Source organism: Erpetoichthys calabaricus, chromosome 14, assembly GCF_900747795.2.
Source record: "Erpetoichthys calabaricus chromosome 14, fErpCal1.3, whole genome shotgun sequence".
Taxonomy (NCBI): domain Eukaryota; kingdom Metazoa; phylum Chordata; class Cladistia; order Polypteriformes; family Polypteridae; genus Erpetoichthys; species Erpetoichthys calabaricus.
The window spans coordinates 45,926,255-45,952,726 of record NC_041407.2 but is presented as its reverse complement, the minus strand read 5'-3'; positions in this window follow the sequence as shown (position 1 = coordinate 45,952,726).

Below are 26,472 nucleotides of genomic sequence, written 5' to 3'. Positions count from 1 at the left end.
TAACATGGGGATGAAAAGGGCATGCTCTGCTCTAATAATCCTTGTGGCATCGATGAATACTCCTTGCCCTGCTCACTTACAGTTTCGCTCCCACTGGCACTCTTGGCTGGAACCGATCCTGGCAGGTCTGTACGTTCACCTGACTGGCACTTTGAACCTGAGGCCGGTTGAGACTTTGATTTGCCTTTTGCTGCCTTATCCTTTTCCTTTTCCTTCTTGGCCCTTTGTTTGCTGCTCCTGCTTATTTATACTTGTGTGTAGTAGATCTTCCTGGGATGAGTAAATACAGGATATCTCTGAATGATATTTAAGAAAAAAAAATGGAGTAAAATAACACCGCTGCTAATGGACCTCCCCCTGCACATCCATCTTCAACAACAGATGAGACCAAATCCACAATATTGAAATTTGTTCTGTTAAATATATGTATATTTTGGTAACCACAAAATAACTAATTATTTTCACATTTTTTAAACTTTTTTTATTTCCGCCTAAGTGGACTGTTTAACATCATAACCTTGGTTTATTGTAACTGGATTGTACTATCATATAATATCTCAACTTTAATCTTTTTTACACCGCTGCTGGGGGTTTGTTTTGTTGTGGACATGGTCTCTCTCTTGGCATGTCAAAAGACTGGGACTTTGTGAAGTGTGATCTAGCATCACTTGGGTAGGCAAAATGGGAGAGAGCTTGGGGTGGGAGAAAGAGAGTGAGTTACTTCTTATCTATCCTTTCTACCCTGACAGCTATAAATGCCAACATGGTAATAGGGTCCGTAGCCACAATACTCAGCAAAAATATGAAATTAAGGTTGAAGCTATTGCATAAAACATTGCACTGCTTTTACTTAAGATTACAAAATGTCCTCAAAAGTTCAGAATCAGTGGGGAAAGGATATTTCACTTAACATCTCTGAAAAGGAGTGGAAAACAGCCAGGCACAGAGTATACTTCAGCACTATATGCGCAAATCATTCAAAGTAGAGAAAGGACAATTTGATTGTAATTGCCTTCACTTCACTACTACCATGTAGACTTGTGTTGCTCAATTGGAAGAATGCCAACCTGTTATAAGTCAGTGGGTAACAGGTGTTCTATACTATTTGAAACTGGAAAAAATTAAATTTCATTTAGAGGATCTGTTCAAAACTTTTTAAAAATTTGGAAAGATCTAATTTATCAGATCTTACAATAAGCATTTATATTGGGGAAAAGAACATTCTCCTTTCTTTGTTCTTTTTAAAGATTTGCTCTAGTTGTTGGCTTTCTCTCTTTCTCTCAGGCGGGGGATGAATTAGGGTTTGTTAAGTTTGACTTGATTGTATGGAATGTTGTTTTCTTAAATAAAATTTAAAAAAAAAAGAAGAAAAAGAAAAAAATATTTTTGGTAAAAATGGAAAGAATGATGGTAGTAGAAAATAAACTTGATCCCTTACCATTAAAAGTCAAAGCTGAAATAAATAATTTAGGTGTAATCATGGACTCTGACCTACACTTTAAATCACACATTAACCATATTACTAGGACTGCATTTTTCCATTTATGGATGGAACATTACAAGAATTAGACTTCTTATAACACTGCAAGATGATGAGAAATTTGTTTTTGTTTTTAGTCAACTAGATTATTGTAAATCACTTCCAACTGGACTCCCTAATAAAGTCATCAATCAATTGCAATTAGTTCAAAATGCAGTAGCAAGAATCTTAACTAGAAAAACTTAATTTAATTGGAAGTCAACTTAATGGCTCAACTGATTGTATTTACACTCTGAACCAGGGTTTGGGTCACTTAATACATCTTCTCTTCTTCCTCTGCAGAAAGGATGATTGACAGACCAACCACCAAAGGCATCACTTCTGGTTTCTGGTCTCCCTGCTTCCTCTTCCCAGGCCTTAACACTGGCTCCTCCGCTATCTTGAAGCAGTCTATTATCAGCTCCTGCCCGCAGTTTGTTGCGTTGAAATCTTTTTCAATTACACAGGAATTACTTTGGTGCCCCAAATCTTTAGTCTTTTTGGTCCCTTTATTACAAGTGCTAATGGTATATAAAGTTTTAAATCTTGTTCCTTCCTTTATTTTGAAATGCATGTTCCACTACATTCCAACTCAAAACCCCAGATTCATCTAATGGTGGTCTTCTTATGATTCTAAGAGCCAACCATAAAAGAAGGGTATTTTTGCTGTTATGTGCTAAAATGTGGAATACTTTACCGATAAAGATACACATGGTTAACACTGAGTTTTTTTAGGAGTTTTTTTAAAATGATCCACACTTTTTAAATTTTGGCTTTTTTTGGGGTCTCGTCCGTTATAGGAGATGGACATCTGAAGCAGAGCTCCTCTAGCAGCGGCTTTATTTTCCCACGTATTTCATATTATTTAGAGGTATCCTGTATTTAACCCGACCAAGGAATTTCCACTACAATATACAAGCATGAGTAACAAGAAGAAAAGTCGGAAAGAACCGGAAAAGAAACTTAAAGCTGCATCAAAGTCTGGACAGACATCCGGCCCGAGTGCAAGGTATGGCCTCTCAGAGACTGACCTGGAACAGGCAGACGAATGCGCAGATTTCCTGGGACCCCGCTCCATTGTATCGTCTCCAGTCAAGAGTGAAAATGGGAGCAAAGGTGCCTTAAAGTAGACTGTTTAACATCATACTCTTGGTTTATTGCTATTTCTACTATTTCTACTATTACATTATACTATTACATTAGGATTTACTATGTTTATCCTAGACTACTTTTCAAAATCATTCCCAGGATTCTTTCTTTTATTATCTTAATATCTTAATATCTTAAAATTGCTGAAGATTATTTTAAGCTTAAAGACTTAATGGTTATATTTTCAGCAGATAGTATTTAGAATTCAGCTGCAATAGATATCTCTTTGTTTTAATTCTCTAATGCCGCTGCGGGGTGGGGTTTATTTTGTTTTGGACGTGCTCAGTCTCTTTGTATGTCAGAGGACCTAGACATTGCAAAGTGGGCTCAAGCCTCAAGTGGGGAGGCAAAATGGGGTGGGGGGGGGGGGGTGATTAAGGGGGGAGAGAAGGAGAGCAGGCTATATCTAATCTATTCTTCTAATCCTTATAACTATAAATATCAATGCAACAATAGGCTAAAATGCAATAACTCATGGGGAATTTTGAAATTAAGATTAAAACTGCCTCACTACCAGTTAAGACTATAAAATGACATTAAAAACTCAGAATCAATGTCTCCATTATGGGACAGTTAACTTTGTGAGCTGGAATGTTAAAGGCCTGAATCACGAATTAAAGAAAAAGAAAGTATGCTCTCACCTAACAGGCTTAAACGCTAAAATAGTATTTTTACAGGAGACCCACTTACTAAGCAAGGATCAGTTCAGACTACAAAAAGACTGGACTGGCCAAATGTTCCATTCTAGCTTTATAAAGAAAACTAGAGAGGTGGGAATTCTCAAACACAGAACAGTTCCATTTGTAGCATCAGATGTAGTATCGGACCCTGAAGGAAGATATGTGATGGTCATGGGCGACTTATTCTAACAGTAAAATGATTTTGATAAATGTTTATGCACTCAATGTCGATGATAAGGAATTCATGCAAAATCTATTTGCATCCATTCCCAATGTGACCACTCATAAAATTATAATGGCTGGGGACTTTAATTGTGTTTTAAATCCACCCTTAGATAGGACTCCTGTGACAGGGGGGATGACATCTAACATTGCAAAGACAATTACACAGTTTTTAAATGACCACAACTTATCAGACCCCTGGAGGTTTCTTAACCCAAACTCAAGAACATATTCGTTCTACTCACCAGTGCATTATAGCTACTCAAGAATTTATTATTTTTTTATAGATAATAATTTCCTGCCTACGATTAAATCGTGCAAATACGACACAATTGTTATCTCCGACCATGCCCCTCTAGTCTTGGAGCTAAAATCATTAAGCCCCTCACACTCACCTTGCAGATGGCATCTTAACCCTCTTTTATTGGCAGACGAGAACTGCACAGAATTTATATCCAAACAAATCAGCTTCTTCCTAGAGACAAACACGCCCACAGAGGTTTCTGCAGGAACACTCTGGGAAACTCTAAAGGCCTTCTTAAGAGGACAGATTATTTCATATCTTTCCCACAGAAATAAATTAGAAACCAAGAAAGTGTCAGAGCTAAGAAGCGAAATTACTAGAATAGATGAAGAACAAGCCAGGCGTCCAAGTGAAGCTCTTCACAGGAAAAGGCAGGCCCTGCATACAGAACTTAACATCTTAACAGCTAAAGAAACTGAAGAACTTATTTATAAGTCAAGACATCATTACTATGAACACGGAGAAAAAGCTAATAAGTTTTTAGCTCAACAAATTCACAAACAAAAAGTTCGCAATGCAATACCAGTAATCACCAACACGAATGGAGAAGAGATCATTGACCATAAAAATACAATGCACACATTTAGAGATTATTATAAATCATTATATTCTACTGAGTTCAAAGAAGACAACACACAATCTAATGCATTTCTGGATACATTACAGACACCACAAATAGATGCTTTAAGTGCTGAGGAACTGGATAAACCTCTGACGCTAACAGAATTACTAGATGCTATAAAGTAACTTCAAAGCCGGAAATCAGCAGGCTCTGATGGTTACCCCATAGAATTTTATAAGAAATTCTCCACTCAGCTAGCTCCCCTCTTATTGGCAACATTTACAGAAGGTAGAGACAACCAAATACTACCTCAAACATTTCGTCAAGCATTAATCACTGTCTTTCCTAAACAAAATAAGGACTTGTTACAATGTGCATCATACAGACCAATTTCACTCCTGAATAATGATGTTAAGATACTCTCAAAAATTCTAGCTAGAAGGATGGAGAAAGTGCTGCCCTCGGTAATATCACAGGATCAAACTGGATTTATTAAAGGCCGACACCTATCTTCCAATCTCCGAAGCTTGTTTAATGTTATATATTCACCAGCAAAATCAAACATCCCAGAGATATTACTATCATTAGACGCAGAAAAAGCATTTGATATGATTGAATGGAACTACCTTTTCACTGCATTGGAGAAATTTGGGTTTGGCCCGAATATTTGTGCATGGATCAATCTACTGTATACCAATCCAGAAGCTTCAGTTTGTATTAACAACATTTGCTTAGACTACTTTAAGGTAGAACGTGGTACCAGACAAGGATGTCCCTTGTCACCACTGCTGTTTGCAATCGCCATTGAACCACTGGCGGTTCACTGTCGAAATTCTTATCAGATAAAGGGGATTATCAGAGAAGGACTGGAACAGAAAATTTCTCTATATGCAGATGATATGGTTTTATATATATCCGACCCAGAAAACACTGTGCCTGCAGTTCTAACAGCACTAACAGAATTTCAAAAGATATCCGGTCTCAGAATTAATCTGAATAAAACTATACTCTTTCCAGTGAATTCACAAGCATATAATATTAGATTGGACACCCTACCTTTTACCATAGCAGATCAGTTTAAATACCTAGGGGTAAATATCACAAGTAAACATAAAGCTCTTTATCAACAACATTTTGCCGTCTGTATGGAAAAAATTAAGCAAGACTTGCATAGATGGTCAACCCTTCATCTCACTCTAGCCGGAAGAATTAACGTTGTTAAGATGAATATCCTTCCTAAACTTCTTTTTTTATTTCAAAACATTCCAATATATATCAATAAATCATTTTTTAATAACCTCATTCATTTGGAACTCAAAACACCCACGTATCCGAAGAGCGACTCTACAAAGACCTCAGGCAGAAGGTGGCATGGCTTTACCTAACTTTCAGTTTTATTACTGGGCAGCAAACATACAAGCCATAAAAACCTGGACACAAAAAAATGAACATACACAGGCTTGGCTCGCAATAGAAGTAAAATCCTGTAGTACTTCTTTATACTCCCTGCTCTGTGCTCCAATAAATGCAAGTTATCGCAAATATACTAATAACCCAATTGTGCTTTACTCAATCAGAATATGGAACCAACTTAGAAAGCATTTTAAGATGGAAAATCTTTTATCCGCAGCACCTCTGCAAGAGAACCACCTCTTTCAACCCTCACAAACATATCCAGTTTTTAATACCTGGAAAAGATTTGGGATTAAAATGCTCAGAGATCTATATATAGACAACATATTTGAATCTTTTGAACAATTACGTTCCAAATTCAACCTCCGAGCTACACATTTCTTTCACTATCTTCAAATTAGAAATTTTGTTAAACAGAAACTGCCCGATTTTCCTCACCTCATACCCTCCACCATGCTGGAAAAAATACTGCTCAATTTCAAGGAATTAAACGCCATTTCCGTATTATATAAAATCTTACAGATTCCCTACCTTTCAAAGACCCAAGAGGACATTGGGAAGAAGATCTCTTAATCAATATATCAGAAAAGGAGTGGAAGGTAGCAAAGCAGAGAATTCACTCGAGCTCCATATGCGCAAAGCATAGAATTATTCAACTAAAAATTATATATCGAGCTCATCTGTCTCGCTTAAAACTGTCCAAAATGCTTCCAGGGCAAGATCCAACCTACGAACTCTGCAACCAAGCTCCTGCCTCACTGGGTCACATGTTTTGGGCCTGCACCAAACTAACATCATTTTGGACCAAAATTTTTAAGTGCCTTTCAGACAGCCTTGGGGTCACAATCCCTCCTAACCCATTAACAGCTGTGTTCGGTGTTCTTCCAGACGGACTTGAAGTGGAGAAGGACAAGCAAACGGTGATTGCATTCACTACACTTTTGGCACGCAGGCTTATTCTGTTAAATTGTAAGAATCCTAACTCTCCTCTGATAAGTCAGTGGGAAACCGATGTTTGATATTATTTGAAATTGGAAAAAATCAAATTCTCAGTTAGAGGATCAGAATTTTTTCAAAACCTGGCAGGATCTAATCAATATTATTTTAGAATAAGAGAAATACCTATTACCGCATTTATTTTCCTTCTCCATTTTTTATTTACCTATTTATATTTCTTCCTTTCTTTTGTTTATTGTTGCCTTATTAAAAAGCCCTAAGCAATTCTCCTTTGGCTAAGCTCTCCTTCTCAGGGGTGGGGTTTGATTTGTCTTCAATTTATTTTTTGTTATAAATTGATCTATTTGTATGGAATGATTACAATAAAATTAATAAATAAAATAAAAAAATTAATACATAAATTTTGGCTTTTTTTGTAGATTAATTTTAGTTCAATTCTAATAGACTGTAAATGCAAATAATTTATATTTTTCAATGAATTTACAATCATTATTAATCTCAATTTTTCACTTTTTTTCTGTTGTAGCATTTGAGCCACCACCATTTGATCTAAGTACTGTGCAGCAGTCTGTGTGCCCAAATGAAAGGGGATAGCTCCAGTTTCCCATGAGACCCACTGCTTCAAATTCTCTAGGATGAAGCCTTGAAAACAATAAGGAACGACTTAAGCACCAGTATGTCAGGTAGAATGCACAGTTAGGGTTGAATGGTCTTCTGGCTTTGGAACCCCTGAAGATTTTTTTTTCTGTAGCTAAAGAGGAGGTTTTTAATTTTTTTCTGTTCTCCCCAGCCATCTAACCTTCTCAGTAGACTAATTTTAGTGACTTAAAAACAATTCTATATGTAAGCAGCATTTGAACAGAAATAAGTAAATAATAACAGTCGGGCCTCCAAATGCTTCATTATTATTATCTTAACACCACAGCAGTTTTCCCCTGAGTTGCAACAAACTGCTCACACACTGCATAGGGTTAGTTTAATTTAATCTCCAAAGAAAAGTTTATGACTTCAGTGGATAGGAAAGTGAGTTTGAAATACAGAAACACACCTTCATGCTGTATTTCTACGGACTGATTGAAGAAAAAAATGTTAAATACAGGAAACTATCAATGATTTATTTCTCTGGGTCCTATTAGTATAGGTCTGGGGTCACAGTTTTTATTTTTTAATAGTTTGCACTTTTATGATTTATAGTTATCCAGTGTGAAGTGCCCTGTTTAAATGGAATTATGATATTTATGTTTTGATAAAAATGGTCCATCTTTTAAACAATTTGTTAATGAGCTGTCGGGGGCACATACCTCCAAACATGAAAATTCCCTCTATGTAAAAATTTCTAATATTTGCTCATAACAACCCTTTGCTTTCTCATGCCTATCTTGCTCTTGGATTGCCATTCTGTTTAGTCTGATCAACAGAATTTCATGCGGTATGTTATTAAAACCTTTATGAGAATCAGTATATTTTATGCACACCTGTGATCAGATACTTTTGTTGCTTCATCATGAAATTATAGCATATTACTGAAAGTGATTACCACTATCTATACTCAAATTAATTGATCGTTAATACACCTTTTGTATGTCATCTGTATGTGTAGTGACACATTAATATTTGAGCAGATTGGGGCTAACATGTAGCTGAGGTAAAATTAGAAGAGTGACATTTTCCTTAGCATTCTTATTACTCTGCAGTGGCTTATTGTAGTTCCTCAGCAAACCACAAAGGAAGAGATGAGGAGAAAAGTTTAAACTGTGTATGAGAACCTGTATGCAATGTTTATTCTATTGTCCAATGAGCCAAATTTTGCTATCCGATTTCCTGAAATGTATTGGGTAATTGGCTGAGGAATGCTCTGTGTGCTACATTATCCTTAACATTGCTTTCAAGCATTATTGCTGTAACTAGAAAGTTTTGGAGTTTTCCAGAAATAAAAATATTCTGAAAGCTCTGGGATGGTTATTACAGTAACTAATTTGTACATGACTTTAACCCCCAGGAAATATTTTTTGTTACTTTTATGTCCAACATGTATTTGCTCATTATGAAATAAAAGCATATTAATCAAAAGCATGAAGTTATGTAGAGAAAGACACCATAGGTATGTAAATAATTGAAATTATAAAATGTTGGGCATGACAGAAAGATTCATGGAATTCCAAAGGGCTGAGGCATGTCAGACACTTCTAAGGAAATTAACAAAATTCTAATAGCCTGGAAGGGTTTTATGTGATTTGGGAATGGGAACTGGATATTCTTCAACAGAAAAAAATAAATGGTAGATTGTAAATATATGTATATACCTAATCGGTTCATTCTGGGACAAAGGACTTTAACAACTACAAATTAGAAGATGAAGAACGATAGGTCTTGTGATATTCAAATCAAAACAAATTAAAACAGTCTCTGCAAACTTTATTACATAAAGAAATAATAATAATTCTTTACAGTCATGTAGAGCTTTTCTCACTACTCAAAGTGTTTCAGTGAGTAGGAAGACACTTCAACCACCACTAATGTGTAGCCTCCACTTGGATGATGTGACGGCAGCCATTTTATGCGCAGTACGCTCACCACACATTAGCTGTTACATGGTGAAGTGGTGAGAGAGAGAGCCATTTAGAGACAGGGATGATTAGGGCCCAGAATGAGTAGACCGTGGCAGTCAGTTTATCCTGGACATCATGATACACACTACTCTTTATGAAGGATGCCCAGGAACCTTTTATGACCACGGAGAGTCAGGACCTCGGTTTTACATAAGCACCCCCTGCTGGCCTCACCAACACATCTTCCAGCAGCATTTATTCCCACAACATTCCAGCCCCAGTTCAAATTGCAACATGTTCTGAGTTGTCAGACTGTAGCAGTGTTGTGTCATCTGTGTCACTTGTTTATTCATTAATGTAGCTTTCAATCCTTGTTCTTGCTCAGTGATTGACAGTTACTGACCCAAGTCTTTTTTACATAGCTTGAACTTTGGAGCTCACTTTCCTCCCTCCTTGATATTCTGCTATTTTTACATAGAGTCATATAAAAGCACTTACTGTGCCTGAAATGTGATATGCTGGTTGATCGTTATGTTCAGCATACAATATTCGTGGGATAACTAATTTGTTTGACAAGCTCCATTACTGAGTGATATTTTATCAAAATTACATTTGTAGAACTACTAGAACTTTCTGAGGTGCCACACATTCAGGGTTGTTCCCTTGTCAAGTGACATGATGTTATGTCAACTTGACCAACTCTAAATTGTCCCCAGATTGTTGTGTGATGGAGTGGTGTCATATTCTTAATTGTTTCTTGGTTTGTATGGGTATGATGCTAAATTGCATTCAGCCCTGCAAGCAGTCCTCCAACTTGCAGGGAAATCATGGGGCTCTGTGATGACAGACAGGACACCTTTCTGCTCTCCAATGGAATAGCTCTGCTTCACTGCTCGCATTTTGAAGGGGATGAGGTAGAGCCCTCGGCAGCACCATACCCAGAAGAGTTAAAACCGTCGTAGAGCCAGTGGGGTCAGGCATTTTGGGGATCAGAACTGGTGTGGTGCTGGGGTGTCTCCAGCTGCATGTCAGCACTTGTGTCCCAATTTAAGTCATCCCATCCAGGTAGGCACATGGAAGGTCTTGCTGATCTGGCATAATTATTATCTTCCTCTGCCGTCAGAGGAGCTTTGTAAACTTCGTATTTCAGTGGTGACACTCTCTGAGGTGTGCAGACCTGGGACTGTCCAGATCTATGTACTGTAGGTGGGTACACCTTTTATTGGTCTGGTCACTCTGATGGCTGTCATACTCAGCTCCTTCTGATGGTGTCCGATGTCACTCCTTTCAACCAGCGTATCATGAGACTCAGATTATGGCACTCTCTTGGTTCCATTGTCTGTTGTTTCAGTGTATGCTCCAGCCGCGGTGAGTGATGTCTCAGTGAAGGAGACACCCTTTCAACTCATTGGTTGATGGGTGCCCATGAGGTGACACTCCTCTGGTCATGGGAGACTTCAGTGCAACCACTGGCACCGACAGGGCTGGTTATAAGGATTGTGTCAGTCCCTGTAGGTCTGGTGACCGTGGTGAAACTGGCTCCATGTTCCTTGACTTTGCAAAAGGTCAGGGGCTGTGGATTGCTGGATCCTGGTTTCAGCGCCCTGAGCTGCATCGTTGCACTTGGTACTCCAGGACTGATGATGCAGTGAAGGAGATCGATCACATTCTTGTGGGTTGATACTGGAGGCTCTGAAAAAAACTGCAGGGTCTACAGAAGTGCCCAGTTTGTGAATTCTAACCACAGACTTGTTGTTGCTACTCTGAAGATCCAGCTTTCGTCCATTAGGCTACCACCTATTAGGAAAATGAGGCTGGACCTGACCAGACTCCAAGATCAGGTTGTTTCTGATGAGTTTGCACAAAGTTTTTGTGAGGAACTTACAGAAATGGGTGTGACTGCCAGTCCCAATTTCATGTGGGAGATCTTCCATGACAAGACCCTGAAGGTTGCTGAGGGCTCTGTTGTTGTTGCCGGTGTTCCCAGAAGGAGGTGTTTCATCTTGCAGGGCACCCTCTATATCATTGAGAGGAGTTGCAGTGCACGGCTTGATGGCAAATTCAGTGTGTACTGAGAACTGAGAAGGACAGCTTCAAGAGCTCTGTGGGCAGATAAGGAGGAATCTGTGAGGAAGTAATACACCATCTATGGTCTAGTGACCCACATCCTACTTATGGAGAAATTGAAGCATTACGCACATCCATATCTGTTTCTCGGAGAGTTGCAGTCAGGGTGGCTGATGAAAAGGTCCTTATGGATCATACTGCAGTTGTGACCCACTGGGCTGGCAACTTTGAGCAGCTGTTTCAAGCTGATCTTCTAGCTAGGACATTGAATATCTGTGTGCCTATGGTTCTTCAGGCTGATCCTCCAATTAGCTGTGTACACCCAGTCTCACTGAGGCTGCACAGGTGGTGAACCAGCTGAGGGTAGGGTAGGCTGCAAAGATCTTTGGTATCTGGGGTGAACTTCTCCAGGCTGGTGGTAAGACTGTCCTCCTGGCATCGCAAGCAATCTTTGCTTCTATTTGGGAGACAGGCGTCATCCCAAATGACTGGAAAACTGGACTTATTGTCCCTATCTGGAAAGAGAAGAGTGATTGCCTGGATTGTGGCAATTACAGGGGGATAACAATGCTCTTGGTGACGGGTAAGGTCCTTGCTAGGGTCATCCTCAATAGGATCTATGGTCACTTGCTAACCTACCAGCAACCAGAGTAGTCTGGTTTTACGCCTAAGAAGTCTGTCTACCATTGACTGCATTCTGGCACTGAGAGTTCTCTGGAAGTGCAAACACGAATATCAGAAGAGTTTCTTTGTAGCCTTTGTTGATTTTCATAAAATGGTCGACTCAGTTGATCAAGCTGCCCTATGAGACATCCTGAGGCTTTGCTGGATCCCCTTGAGGTTGCTGGATATCATGGCTAGCCTGTACACTGGTACTGTGAGCGCTGTGCAGAGTGGAGGCAGAACCTCTCTGTTTTTGCCATTTGATTCTGGGGTTCATCAGGGATGTGTTCTTGCTCCTACTCTGTTCAATGCTTGCATGGAATGGGTGGTGGGGCATCTGTTGGTGAACAAAGACTTACTGATCTTGACTTTGCTGATGATGCTGTGATCTTCGTGGAGTAAATACAGGCTCTGATCAAGACCATCGAGAGACTGAGCGAGGAGTCTGAGAGTCTGCCTTGCGAGTGTCCTGGATAAAAACCAAGAACCAGGCCTTTAATGACCTCTTAGGCATCTGTGGGTAGAGTGGCGACCTTGTCGAAAAGTTTACTTACCTCGGCAGTGACACCTCTGGTGGCTTTTCCTATGAAGTCAGTTGACGGGTTGAGAGAGCATGGGGATCATGAGGGTGCTGGAAAGGGATTTTTGGCACTCCTGATATTTATGTAAAAGGACAAAGGTCCAAGTCTTTAGAGTCCCGGTGCTTCCTGTCTTGCAATATGGTTGCGAGATGTGGACACTGTCCAGTGACCTGAGATGAAGACTGGACTGCTTTGGTACTGTGACCCTTCAGGGAATCCTTAGGTACCACTGGTTTGACTTTGTGTTGAATGAGCGGTTGCTCACGGAGTTTCTAATGAGGCATATTACTTGCATTGTGAGGAAGTGTCAGTTATGGCACTTATGGCTATATGGCGTGATTCCCCAGGGGTGATCCAGCTCGCAGGATCCTCATTGTTGAGGACCCGAGTGGCTGGACCAGGCCAAGGGGATGCAAACGTAAAATATGGCTGCAGCAGATAGATGGTCATTTATGGAGGGTGGGACTAGACCAAATGTCTATAGGGTTGCCCACCAGTATCCCGAGCAGTTTTGTGGTGGTGGGTGCGGCAACACGCTGTACCAGTACATGCTACCTGACCTGACCTGACCTTTATAATTGGAGGGCTATCGTAAGTAATGACACCCTTCAATCCTCACAGGGAATACAAGTAAATGAGGGTAAAAGATGGGATCAAGCTTTTGGACTTAAGACCTGCCTCTCCCCCTTATTTATTGATCTTCGATGTAAAAAGTGGTATTCTTCCATCTGTTCCTCATAGAGAGAGCAAGCCACCAGAATCAAATCAAAGTATGATGGCTTCTTTTTTGCAGTACAGAAGGGTATGGGATGTTTTGGTCAGTACTTTCGTTGACTGCTATGTTTAAAAGACTTCAATTCCCAGGAAAAAAGCACCCGCTGCTGCATTCAGTGTTTAAAATAAAAGTGCAAAAGTCATGATGATGGCTTGTGGTATGTAGTCCTCGTTATAAATCATTCACTTGAAACAGCACATACTGAATCAGCATTCTGTATAAACTAAGAAAAAGGGCCTGTGTGACCAATCAGCAAAGAAAACTGAGCTCTATTCTCTGAAATAGCAAGTCTAGTTTTTAACTGAGAGTGCTTATCTTGAAACAGACTTGCTTTATTTCAGCCTTGCACAATTAGAAAGACAAAAATGAGATTTGTTGAAGTGAATTCCCAGGGTATGTTTTAGCACAGTAACCAATTGTTAGCTTACAGTCTCTGATAGATGCTGCAGTTTTTACTGTTACTTGCTGCAGAGAGAGAAAGAGAACAAACAAATATAAATCAAATAAGAGTTTAAAAGTAGCTTTGGATTCCTAAATGAGATTCATGAATGCCCATTTGAAAAATTGCATTGCACTAGTTTCTTGCTCCAAAAGAAATGCAAGAGTGACTTGCAACAAGATCTGCTGATTTGAAGATTCAGGAAAGAGTGAAGAATCAAAAACTTCACAAAGAAACATTTAACTATTGTCTATAGTGTGATCTATTGCATTGTAAGTATGTGGAAGCAGCAGCTTGGTGCTTTCAATCAACTTTTTCTATGTTAAAACCCAGGAAAACAAAAATAAAGAAAAACAAAAAACAAAACAGATGTGTATGGACCAATCCTCAATATCTTTAGCATAATTGGTGTCATTTAACAATAATCTTCAAAGTCTGGAGCCTGTAACTTTCTGTCAATGATAAAATAACTTTTCATGGGATGAAAAAAGGGATGTACAGTGGTCGTGATTAAATCTTTTTCACAACTCATGGGAGGAACAGAGGGAGCAAGGAAGGCAGGCGGGACAAACTAAGATGAGGAGGCAGGGATCTGTGCACCTGACAGGCATATGCTTCATGTATAATATATGAATAATATATTATATTTTCTGTCCACCCTGGCCATCGGACCTTACTCCTTTTCTATGTTAACTAATGTTGCCTTATTTTAATTTCTTATTTTGTCTTTATTTTTCTTTTCTTCATTATGTAAAGCACTTTGAGCTACTTTTTGTATGAAAATGTGCTATATAAATAAATGTTGTTGTTGTTGTTGTTGTAATAATGCCAGCAATGTTGAAGCAGTGATGAAACATAATTTGCTTTGAAAAGCACTTGTTTTGCTTTCGTAATATGTTTTGGCTTATTGTCTGTCTATAGTGTGGAGTGTCATCCTATCAGCTCTGCAGCATTTGGCTGAATCTGAGCAGACAGTATAGCCCTATACACTTCAGAATTCATCCTGCTACTTCTGCCAGCAGTCATATCATCAATAAACATTAGAGACTGACTTCCATTCACAGCCATGCATGATCATGCCAAAAAGCTGCCTTCATCATGTTTCACAGATGATATGGTATTCACTGGATCATGAGCCATTTCTCCTCTTCTCCATACACTTCCCTTTCCAACATTCTGGTATGTATTGATCTTAGTTTGCTTTGTCCAAAGAAAATTGTTATATATACCTGCATATGTATATAATATACTATATGATATTGTCCTGTTTCATTACACAAAGCATGATAATACCCTTAAGGTAATTAAAATAAGATGTTACGTTAAAGAATCTCAAGTGAATGATAATTGTGCAGCTTGTTCTCAGCTAATGATTCATTCATCAAAAATATGAATGAGAATCATGTGACTTATTCTGAGTTATTGATTCATTCATAAATCAAATGGAAGAGAATCGAGTAACTTGATCACAAATTAATGAACAAGACTCATATGACTCATTCTCAGGTAATGAATCAGTTGGAACTCCAAAGAATTAATGAATGATATATACACTGTGCATTCAATCAGCCATAAAGAGTGTATGCTAAACTAAACATGAAAAGAAATAATTAAAATTAGTATTATTATTATTATTGAATTAATTTAAAAAAATTATTGTTAGAAATTACAATAATATTTTTATAAGGTTCAGTTTTGTGTAACTACTTTAATATACAATGGGAGGTAAACATTTTAGTTTAATATTGGTAATAATATTAATATGTGTTATATTGGACCTCTTGTTAATTTTCTGTCCTTTTTTTGATTCTATTGGATTATTTTTACAACTTTATTAAGAGTGTTTGTGGCAAGAAAATTAAAAATTTACAAAAACTTTTTGTATATAAACCTTTATTTTCATTTGCTAGTTTTCATTTTGCTGTTGTCATCGCCATATTGTGTAGGTACAGCCAGCCACTTTTTCCCTGGGGTGGTATACCACCTCTATCGCACCCGCTCCTCTAGAATAATCAGTGCGGATGATCCACCCCTAGATCACCAATCCTGTTACTCCTTTGTGGGGCAAATGACCTTATTGCCTTCCCTCACACTGTCTGGCTGGCTCATCCTGTCTCTCCTCATGGTGCTGTTCTTACAGCTCTCTTTCCGTTCTTTCATTTTTCTGTCTTTTCCTGTTCTCCCTTCTGTCCCATGCAGGCTCCATTATACTCTGTGACATCACTGAGGTTGCTTGATTGATCTGCCCACCTCCGCATGTGTATGTGGCGTGGCCAGCCAGTTCCCCAATTAACCATGGAGCAAAATGCATTCATATGCACCCGATTGGAGGCTGCACATTTTTGGGACACAATTTCTTATTTAAAATTGGCCACTAATTTGCTAGCTGCGGACCGCAACACCACAGCCTTCGATATTTCATAGTGGACTGTTAGTTTAGTTTTTCTCCATTTATGCTTAGCTCTCCAGCATGTTCTCTTAAAATCAGACACTCTTTGGGTCTTCCAGGGCATAATAGCGCTGGAGGATTTCTGAAGAGTTTTTTCTGGGTTCACTATGTCAGCTGCAGCCTTTACTTTACCACTAAAATATTCCACCTTACTAGTTACACTACTAGCTTTATTAAGGCAAGAACTACATTCAGACTGATTGTTTAGAATATTAGCAAAACTTGAAGCTGCAGATGAATCAAAATAATTTTTTTAACAATACACTTCTCATTAGTTGTAGCTACCAGTATTTCTGCATCAAAAAATATGTACAAATTGTCATATGTACCAATACCCATGACATGCCTCAAGTCAACTTTTAATCCTTTTGAAATCACTAAATCCATCATATGCCATCCCTTATGTGTGGGCTGGCTGTCATACAGACTGAAAGCAAACAAGTGCAGTAAGTTCATGAATTCTCCTGCTTTCAGGACTTCTAATTCACATGAAAATTTAAATTGCCTGCAGTTAGGAGCCTGTCATTGTTAGCTATTATTATAGATATTAAGTCTGAGAACTCCTCAATAAAAGACGCATTATATTTTGGAGGTCTATAAACAGTCAATACGAAAGACTGTGTCACTTCTTAAATAACCACTGCAAGATACTCGAAAGAAGTGAAAGTACCAAAGCCGACATCTTTACAGTTTAATCAGCTCATGTAAATACTCACTAAACCTTTTTTGTCCTTCCATACCAAACAAACAAATTGTAATTTGGAGGTGCTGCTTCAGTTAACACTGCTGCACCAACAGAGCTGAACCACATTTCAGTTAATGTAAGAAACTCTGTTTTCCTATCACTGATAAGATTGGTAATGTAAAAAGTCTTGCTAGATTAATGTTATAATGTTAAGTAATGCCATATTTAAGGTCGCAGAAGAGAAGAGCTGAATCGGAGTGTTACTGCAGCTTGAAATGGTAATTAAGTTATTCATGTTTTTGCTGCCTTGTCCGGATTTTTTATTTAATCTATTATTTGTTGTTATAGTTCTAATACATTGCACATCTATGGGTGAAATGGTCAATAAGTTATTCGCATACTGTTTTAGTTAGACTATGGTCCTCTATTATAATGCTAATACAGATCTATAGGTGAACTCACTACAGAATTATCACATCCTAACACAGTATTATAGTGAACATTAGGGCTAAGATACATAATCAAGAAAGACAGATTGCCTTTAAGACCAGGGTGCCAAATCTGTTTGGAGACAGGACGTCACCTTTGTAAAAAAAAGGAGTCTCTCCCAGAAGAGGTCCCAGTTATAAACAAAGCCAATGTTTCACCTCTCGCAGAAGGTTCTCATCCCTATGTTTAGTTCCAGGAGTCAAATGTAGGTTTCATCTGATTTATGCAGGGTGGCAAGTGGACCTGATACAACGATTCTCACAGCCAATCCTCTCCTTCATGGCCTAAATAAGTAATGTGAAGTTCATGTTCAGGATTCAAGGTTCAGATTGTCAATGTCAAATGTTGTTTATGCCAGTGTGGATTACAATTGTCCTACTCATGGCTGGTAGTGGGGATGCTAGATTGAGGAAGTGGAGATAACCTGAGCATGAGCCCCTTCTCCTGTTATTGATGTTCCAAGATCTTGCTGTAGTCATTGTGTGACCTGCTGTGCAAATAAAAGCATAGCCTTTGAAAACAATTGGGATGATTTTTGGGAAAAGCCTGGATTTTTCAAGAGAGATGGTCTTCATTCTAACTGGAGGGGATGTTTTGTTTTATTCCAAAATATGGCAGCAAAATTGCCTGGCTGACTATTTAGAGCACCATTCAAGCCACAATTATGTGATCTTAAATCAAGTCTCTTATTTAACTCACCTGTTACTATCCTGTAGCTCTTACTCAGAATCCCTTTTATGGAGCATCTTATAAATTTAGACTTGATGCAAACCTTAATTTACTTTGTAACTAAAAAATAAGGAGTATAATTGGACCAAGAGATAAAATCAGAACTTCTACCAGGGGTACCTCTAATAAGTACAAATTAAAACAAAAAATATATCAACAGTTCAGAAACATCTTTGCAGTTTTAAATGCTGCTTATTAAACATTCGCTCTCTTGAAAATATTTCATATGGAGTAGAACAAGGATTTATTCTGGGCCCACTGAAAATTTCAATTTACATGTTTCCATTAGGCCAGATTGGTCAGCTACCACAGTTATGCTGATGACACACACATTTTCTTATCCATAGCAGGGGATGACCCCTGACTCTGTTCCCCCCTGCATCAATGACTGTCTTGTATTACTGAATAGATGAACAGTAATTTTCTCAAGCTAAATAAGGAAAAAAACAGAAATTTTTGTTGTTGGGGGAAAAATGTAAATAGTATCAAACACGTGCAAGTAGGAGACAGCTAAAGGGCCTGAGTAAATGCAATACTACACCAGACCAGGGGGTGGCAGAGTGTGCTGACTGTCTCTCTCAGTTTCTTGCAGACCAATCCCGGGAAATCTTGCCAGGTTCTGGCACCTCTGATGATGTCAGTTCCGGCTATGGCACCTCTGATGATATCACTTCCGGCTCCGGCTCCTATGATAACGTCACTTCCGGTTCCGGCATAGATGACATCATTTCCTTCCCCATCCCTTAAAACCGCCATCATACCTACAAATATTCAATTCTGTTTTGGACTCAGTCTTGTGAACATCTCTGTTCAATTATTTCAAACTTTTGCAGCTGGGATATAATATATGGGTGGCTGCCCCAAACCTTTATAATATCTGGAGATTCATTCTTGTTACAATAGTAAAGATCTTAGAAATAAAATTGACCCCAAGGCAGAAGTTAAGAACTTAGGTGTGATCATAGACTCTGTTCTTTAAATCACACGTTATCTATATTACGAGGATTGCATTTTTTCACTTGAGAAACATTGAAACAGTTACACCACTTATAATTACACCACTTGTAAACTGCAAGATCCTGAAAAATTAATGCGTGCTTTTGTTTGTAGTTGATTAGATTACTGTAATGTTCTTCTACCAGGACTACTGAAGAAGGACATCAACTGGTTGCAGTTAGTTCAAAATGCAGCAGTGAGAATCTTAACCAGCAAAATAAAATCTGAGCACATTTCACTGCTTTTAGCATCATTACTTTAGTTACCTGTGTTTTTTAGAACAGATTTTAAAATACTGCTAATGATATTTAAAGCTCTAAATAATCTTGATCCCTCGTAAATTTTGAAGTACCTGTCCCCATATATTCCCAGTCATAACTTCAGATCATCTAAAACTGGATTGCTTATCATAGCGAGAAATGAGCATAAAAGAGTGGTGAGACAGCCTTTTGCTATTATGCACCAAAAATTTGGAATACTTTACTGATAATGATACTGTATACCAGGCTAATACCATTGATCAATCAAGAAAACTATTTAAAACACAACTTTTTCAATTTGGCCTTTTCTTAATTAATTTCTGTTCTACTTCTAATAGATTATGTATGCTTTGTTATACCATTTACGTAATGGATGTGCTATCATTATTAATCCCTACTTTTCCCTTTTTTCTTTTCCGATTTCTCTGTGGTGTACCTGATCAGAGTACTATGCAGCCACTTTTGATGATGGAATGAAATAAACAACTGTAATTGTCTATGAGACGAAATGCAAACAATTGAATAATGTGAAGATTAAAGAATAATAAGACTGACTTTAGCAAGTTTATGAAAGGTAGAATGTGCAGTGGGGGCTGGGTGGTCTTTTGGCCTGGAACCCCTGCAGACTTAGTTTTTTATTCTCCTGGATCCAAGACATTTTTTTTCTATCCTCCCTGGCCATTTGACCATAGATTGGACTTTTGTTAATAGACTTAATACATTTATCTTCAAATTAGGATTCCCAAGATTTTTTTTCCCAGACAAGTTTATTTTTTCTTGTCTTCTTAAAGAGTTAAAGGCCATTGCCACATTCTTTGTGTGATTTTGGGCTATAAAAACAAATAGAAAAATAAATAAATAAATTATTGTTGTTGTAGGTGCCACTCCCACAGGAAAGGGAACTAACAGACAACAACTTCTCCCTTTTTGCCGACAGAGAGGAGGACGATTCCCAAGAGGACATGGCATCACCTCTGGTATCAGATGCCCAGCAGATCTGGTGGGACAACTATATACAGTATCAATGCAGAACCCCTGAAGTCGGCATTCATTTATGAACCAGTAACAGATGGTGCTGAATTGTGTACCTCAGAAATAACTTTAATCCTGTTACTCCAGGACCATGACAGTCTTTACTCTTGTCTCAGTTGTATTTTGTACGTTAGTTAAACATAACTAAATGGAGCTATGTACTGAGACCCCAATCTTCATGTAGTGTTGCTCTCTATCTTTTATAGGATAAAAATAGTACTAGGGTGTTGTACCGTGTTAGCCATTATGAATGTAGAGAAAAGCCAAGCAAAATGACACCTTTTATTGGCTAACTAAAAAGATTACAATATGCAAGCTTTCGAGGCAACTCAGGCCCCTTCTTCAGGCAAGATGTAATCAAATGATTACATCTTGCCTGAAGAAGGGGCCTGAGTTGCCTCGAAAGCTTGCATATTGTAATCTTCATAGGATAAAAATAAAAGTCTCAGCTCAAAGTACTTTGCAAGTAAAAAAAAACACTAAAACAAAGATAACAGTAGCAGTAATGAAAGAAAGAACAAATATAACAAAAATAATATAGTTCAAATGAAAATAATTAATGGATAAAAATGTATACATTTAGTGATCATGTTATTAGCTACACCTCCTTGTTAACAGAAACAGCCTGGCACACTGTTACAGTCAATCATATAACTACAACATGAGCAGGAGCGTTAGTTGTCGTTCAACCACACATTTGAACAGACAAGCTGCAAGATCTAAGTGACTTTGACTGTGATAGCTTTGTTAGAATTAGAAGAAGAATTAGAACAATTGAACAATTGTGAAAAGAACAAGCCATTTAGCCCACCAAGCTTGACCATCCTTCATGCCAGACATGGAGGTTACTTGTACTACAATTTCAGAAGTTTAAAAAGAATAATGAGATCATCAAAAAACTTACAGTGAACTACACTTCATTCTCAATGAGAGTGATCATAAGAGAATGGCCAAACATTTAAGTTAACATAAAGTTACACATGCTCAGATAACAGCTCTTTATATCAGTGGTATGTAGAAGACCATCTCCAAACACACATTTTGTCAGACATGGAAGTGGGAAAGTGAGACAACAGTTGGCATGTGATTTGCAGTACTAGACTACTGAAGATTAGGAAAATATCGCCTTGTCTGCCAAATCTTGATTTCTTATGTGACATGCAGATGTTCAACCCAAAATTTCTAGTTGAACCTGTGCCTCAAAGAATTCTAGCTGCTCTGGAGGCAAAATTTTAGACCCTACCTAATAAAGTGGCTACTCATTAATTTAATAAATTACATGCAACTCAACATCATCAAGACAAAACAGCTGGGGGTGGACTTCCAGCCTGCCAAGTAGCCTCTAAGACCAGTCACCATTCAGGTGTAGGGTGTAGAAGTAGTGCAGAGCTATACGTACCTGGGGGTTGACATGAACAACAAACTGAACTGGTCTGACAAGAAGGACCAGAGCTGACTACTTTGTAAGGAGTCTAAGGTCTTTTGATGTATGCAGTAAACTGCTGGAAATGTTTCATTAGTCCTTAGTAGCCAGTGTGGTGATCTAGGCTGCAGTCTCCTGGGGAAGCAACCTGAGCTCAAAAGGAGCACAATGCCTGAACAAACCTATCAGGAAAGCCTTCTCCATCACAGGGTGAACCCTGGACAAACTGGAAGCTAGAAAAGAGGATGATGGCAAAAATGGATGCCATCATGAAAAATCCCTCTTAGAGTACTTTTAGCCAGAGGCACATTCCATCATGGTGTGCTAAGAAACGCTTCTGGGGGTCTTTTCTGTTCACTGTTATGAAGCAGTTGTACCCGATGTACTTTTTATTTATTTATTTATTTATCAGTTGTCTGTAATATATGTCCTGTGAGTCTGTGTCCTTGTCTATTATGTTTCTGCTGTTGTATACATTTGAATTTCTCCATCGGATTTATAAAACCAATCTAAATGTAACATTTTGGAATAAGGGAGGTATAATTGAATAAAACACACTAGTAAATGTAAATGCTTATTGAGCATAAGCTACTGAGAACTTGTTTGAATTACAGTAATGTGTTTGGATGCTATACCTACTTTGAAGAACACTAAATGGGCTGCTTTGGCAAGCCTCATACTCAAATAGCAATCTTGAATACTCACCACTTTCAACCCATTTTGTGTGGTTACATTTCTAATGCTGTAAAAGCAAACTAGAGTAAATTAAAATAATATTTCTTAAAATGCCTTTATACTAATGTGAAACTGTCAGTAAGAATCACGTCTTTTTAAAATTGTTTTCCCACAGTATATTTAAACAAATAGTACTTTGTAAGAAATCAAACACAGTTTTGATATTGTTCAGAATCAGGTGGATGCCCAGAATCGTCTACTTTTAGTGAATCTACTGCCAATCAGCTCTAATGATTTCAGAGGACCTGGCACAACACAGTCTGAGAAATGTAATGACATCCTAACAATGGCTTATATGTTTTCCCAGTTGTTCTATATCATGCAGTTTTCCTTCCAATAATATCACACCTGCCAGTAGCTTTAATGGAAGCAGTGAATAGTATGTGCCAAACTAGCCACTTGCCATCATGCACAATCAAGTAACACCAATAAGCAGGTAATTACCTAAACAAGCCCCTCATAAACCTACTGAAGACTTGTATATACAAGGTATTGGCTTATTATACTGAACAAAAATAGATGACCTTAAACTAGTGTTATTAATGTAACTAGAGAAACAGAAATGCCACAGTGGTTACATGTAAGTGTGCTTTTAGTCTGTACAACCTGCCTGCTCTCAACACCACAGAAGGCAAATCAGCATTAAAAGTCTTTACTTTATTTAGGTGACTTAGTCTTAACCTTGTTACAAATAAACACACTTTAAAATCAAAATGAATATAAATGCTCGAAGGCAAATAAATCATATGAAAGAACCTGTACCCAAAATGCACATTATATAAACTAAAAAAATCCTTGTTCCTCAAATGTTCTGACAAATAACAATAATACTAACCAACAACTGCAAATAATTAACCAAGTTAACAACTGCAGGATCTGCATAGAAAGCAAATAGATGGCTGTTGGCAGATCAAGTATAGTGAAGGATCACTGCGTGTCATGTGTCTTGAACTATTGTGTCACTATATTGAACTATCACTCCATCACTGTGCAGGGCCCATCTAATGACTGGTAGGTAAGCTTCAAAGGCAGAGCTCAACTGCAGCAGGACTATCATCACACATCTAGGTCCTAGCTTGGGAAATTAGAATTTGAAAATGTGAGGTTTGGGTACAGTGTTGGCTTACCACCTTCAACAAAAACCACAAATGACTCAAAGGGCTAAATGAGTTAGTTCCTTAGGGATCTCTGGGTTCCGAGCAATAAAATACACCAGGTCCTGTAGGCCCAGCTGATCCCACCTAAAAGATGTGATGATTATACCAGAGAGATAAGATGTTCCACCTGCCTACTCGGATGAGCCCCCTCAAATTGGGACCAGAGTGCTGCCATGCAGTGGGCGATGCCTCAGCACCACACCAGTTCCATTCCCCAAAAAGCCTGACCTCACTGCTTCTTCAGAGGGTTTCGACCTCTTCCGAGGATGAGGCTCCCGAGGCCTTTCCCTTATCCCCTTCATAAAGCGAGCCTTCCTTAGGGCGGCTCCAGCAAAGCTACTCCTGTGGAGAGCAGAAAGTAGTCCTGTCTGCCATCCCGGAGCTGTATGAAGTTTTTCCCGTCCTGCCACCAACCCCCAAGTTTTCCCTGAGAGTCGGAGGACCACTTGCAGGGCCAGATGCAGTTTAGCATCATACCCAGGCCGCAACTGGATGCACAAAACAACAAATCTACAAGGAAAGTCCCCATTTTCTTCAATGACCAGTTAATGTTTCTGACTATCACTGAAGTAAAAAGCTTCTCTAAAATTGACCCATGCAAGGCTGCTGGACCAGACAATATGCCTGTTTATTTGTGAGAGTGTGCCAGTCAATTAACCAATGTCTTTACAGATATCTTTAACATGACACTCTGTCTGCTGCTCTCCCTGAGTGCTTTAAGACCACCTCTGTCGTTCTTGTGCCCAAAAAGCCAATAGTATAGGCTATGACCAATTTCACTTACTTCTAACATCATGAAGTGCTTTGAGGGAATATCCATGTTATGCATCAAGACTGAGCCCCTCCAGGTACCTCAACTTGCTCCAGTTTCCACTCTACCAAAATCAGCTCACTAATAACGCTATTTGTATAGCTGTTGTTGAAGCAGGCTGACATGGCAGAGGTGCCCTCAGCCCCAGTGAAGGCACACGGAGACTTCAGAACAGACAGCAGAATTAAGCTTTATTGTATGCCGCGAATACAGACTCACTTAAGATGGAACAATGAGCCCCCAGCAATGGGCACCTTTTACTTTTGTTACAATTCTTATCATTTAAGCCATTATTCTTCCTCATCTGACTTCTAGCATTCCATTGCTCTAGTCCTGCCTCTAACTGATTCCTCCAATAATTCTTAGTTAAAAGGATGTCAAACCCTGCTCTGTCCATCTTATCTGTTTGATAAGGACTATTCTTGCTTGCTACTATAATTTACAGCCAAAGAGTTCACAATCTCTGTCTAAGCGAAGGGCCAATCTTTCTTCAGCTCTCCTGCACGTCTAAGCTTTGGCTTAATAAACTATAAGTGGTTTCTAGCTCATACAGAATAAAAAAAAATATGTAGGCGTAAGACTTTTTAATCCTAACTCTTACATCTTAATGCTATAGTGTCTACTTTTCTCATGTGCTTATAATACTTTTCTAATACATAGAGATTACCAATTTTAAGAATACAATTTTCTATACCATCCATCATATCCTCAGTCATTTGGGCAAAAAGAACACTTATATAATAATGCTGTTCATTGATGTCAACTCAGCATTCAACTCAAAAATCCTAAGTAAGTTAATTGTGAAGTTCAATGGACTAGATCTAAATACACATGTATTGTCTAAAAGACTGGGGTAAGAGGAGAACAGGCATCCCAGCCAGGAAGGAGGATGATCTCATATTCTGACAGGAGGCCAGAACAGGAAATCAGGTCAGTGGGACTAGATAATAAATTTGTGTCCGACTGATATCAAATAATAGATGGACCAGTGATAGCCAGGAATCAAGAGCAGTTCCATCCCCTGTATGCCAGGTGGCAGTGGTCCTAGCATTGGAACCCAGTCAGGATGCTCTCAGGGGTGCATGGGATATAGAGTCCAGAAATACAGCCCTGTTGGGGTCCCTGGGGATCGATAGAGGGTGCTGTCAGGGGAGGACCTTCCTACCTTCATTATGGCTGGGAAGTGCTTCCTGGAAGATATGGCATGACACCAGAAGCACTCCCAGGTCTGGCTTAAAAAGGGGCCACACATGGACAAGTCAGAGTCGGGAAGCAGTGGGCTACACTCTTGGAGGAGAAAGAAGGATGAGTTTATTTGTATATTTTGACGTTTTTGCCGATTTTGACTTTGGAAGGGTGATCATTGGGAGGGTGCTGTGTTTAAACAAATATCCATCCATCCATTATCCAACCTGCTGAATCCGAACACAGGGTCACGGGGGTCTGCTGGAGCCAATCCCAGCCAACACAGGGCACAAGGTAGGAACCAATCCCGGGCAGGGTGCCAACCCACCGCAGGTTTAAACAAATATCTTTATTTGAATTTGGAATTGTGTGAGATACAGTTAGGTCCATAAATATTTGGACAGAGACAACTTTTTTCTAATTTTGGTTCTGTACATTACCACAATGAATTTTAAATGAAACAACTCAGATGCAGTTGAAGTGCAGACTTTCAGCTTTAATTCGGTGGGGTGAACAAACTGATTGCATAAAAATGTGAGGCAACTAAAGCATTTTTTTAACACAATCCCTTCATTTCAGGGGCTCAAAAGTAATTGGACAATTGATTCAAAGGCTATTTCATGGGCAGGTGTGGGCAAGTC